Here is a 2,025-nt window from a genome sequence, read left to right on the forward strand (position 1 = left end):
GGCGGCGGAGTTCCTCCTCCATTCCCGCGCCCACGACCGGACCCAGCCCTTTAGCCCCGAGGGACTGTCCTCGGGCCCCTCTGCCGGAGAGGAATCCCGGGCTCGAGCGGACGTGATGCAGTCAATTCGGGAGGCGCGTAGGCGATGGCTCAGACCCGGTCCAGCCTGAGTCCTTGGGGGTGCCTGTTCGGCTGCCCTCCCCAAGCCTGCCAGTGGTGCCCCTCTCGGAGCCATCGAAGGTTCCAGCTGGACGGACGAGGACTGGCCCTCATGTGCTTCTAAACGTTTCCAAGTTTTCCCTGGTTCTACCTCGGGCTTTCTCCGTCCTGACCACCTGGAGAGCGGGGTTGGTGGCGGGGTCCCCGCGAGGGGCTGCCGCCAGGGGAAGGCAGGGGCATCGGGGAGGCTGCAGGTGTGTGAAGGCACGTGGAAGGGCGCTGGTAGACCCGGGCCCTCGGGGAAGGGCAGGAGAGGCCCAGCCTCCACCCTCCTCACCCTCACCCCGAGGTATTTGGGGGGAAGGCGAGCGCCCCCCGAAGCGCCTTCCCGACTTGGCCTTTGAAATGCCGGAGCCCGCCGTCCGATGAAAGACCGCCCGCAGGCTTCGCCTTTACTGCCTTTGTCTGGCGGGAGGGCGGCCGAGGCGGGGCGCGGGCCTAATCCACAGGATGGGGCAGATGGGGGCGGAGGCCTGGGGCGGGCGGAATTCCAGGCGGCCGCCCACCCACCCACCCACCCATCGGGGAGTCCCCTAACCCTCAGGGGGCCTCGCCGTCTAGCGTTGGGGTGGCGAGGCCCGCCTTCCCTCCTAGGCCGGGTTCCAGGCTCGGCTGCCCCCTCGAGAGACCAGCCGGGGGGGCCGATCCCACCTGGTGTAGGCGGGCGGAACCTGCCCAGCTGGGGCGCACCTGCCCTTCCGCGGCAGGGGAACGGTGCAGCCCGCTCAGGCCTGGGCCTCCCGCGCGCCGGTCCCCGGCATCGCGCTCTGTGCCGCGCCTCGGCCGGAGGTGGCGCTCTGTACGCCCAGCGGATCCCGGCGTGGGAGGCTCAGACTCCGGGGGTTCCTCCCCGAGCGGATCCTTTCTCCTCCTTCCCTTCCGCCCCCTCGAGTTCCCGGCTCAGGCCGCAGCCCAGCCTTCCACGAGGGAGTGGGGACGCGGGGTCCCAGGGTGGGGACCAGGCACGCTGCAGCCCCCTCCTCCGACCTGGGCGCTCTCCCGTCTCGGAATGCGGGTGGAGGTTCCTCATTCAGGCGCCCCAGGCATCGGATTCTGGGCGGGGGCGCGTGGCAGCCGCCAGGTGAGTGCCCCAGACGCGCCCCTAAGCCCGCCCCACCTCTCACCAGAGACTCACTCCCCCTCCTTTTATGGAGACGGGGAGGCAGGGGCCCTGGATCCTAGCGGTGGAAAGAGGCCCGAGCGCCGGGGCGGGGGGCCGGAGGCGGGGGCCGGCTCGCTTTTGCCCTTTTCGGCGTAGCAGCTCTGGGCGCTGCCCTCCGCCGCCGCTGGGGCCGAGGGAGGAGAGCCGACGACGGCGGCTCTTCCGCGGCGGCCTCCTCCCCTCCCCGTCCGGTGCCGCAGGATTGCAGCTGGCACTGGAGGGTGGGCAAGCTCCGGGGAGGGGCGCGCGGGGAGCCCCGCCGGGCGAGCGGAGCCCGGCGGCTGTGCTCGGAGCCGGGCGCGGGGCTTTGATGGATTTTACTGCCTGCGTGAGCGCCGGCGTGTGCTCACTGCGGCGGCGGCGGCGGCCGGGCCCTGCCCGGCCCGTGCGGCCCCCGCGCGCTTCCGAGGTGCGGGTCCGGGGCCCGGAATCCGGGGGAGGCGAGGGGGAGGGGGCGGGGGAGGGGCGCGGCGGCGGCGGCGCTATAACCCCCCTCCCCGCTGCCGGCCGGCTCCACACGCGCGCCCTGCGGAGCCCGCACAACTCCGGCGAGCCGGGCCTGCCGGCGCCTCCTCCTCGTCCTCCTCCTCTCCCGGCGGCGGCGGCGGCGGCGGCGGCGGCGGCGGCGGCGGCGGCGGCGGCTGC

This window comes from Panthera uncia, chromosome E3 (assembly GCF_023721935.1).
Source record: "Panthera uncia isolate 11264 chromosome E3, Puncia_PCG_1.0, whole genome shotgun sequence".
Classification (NCBI taxonomy): domain Eukaryota; kingdom Metazoa; phylum Chordata; class Mammalia; order Carnivora; family Felidae; genus Panthera; species Panthera uncia.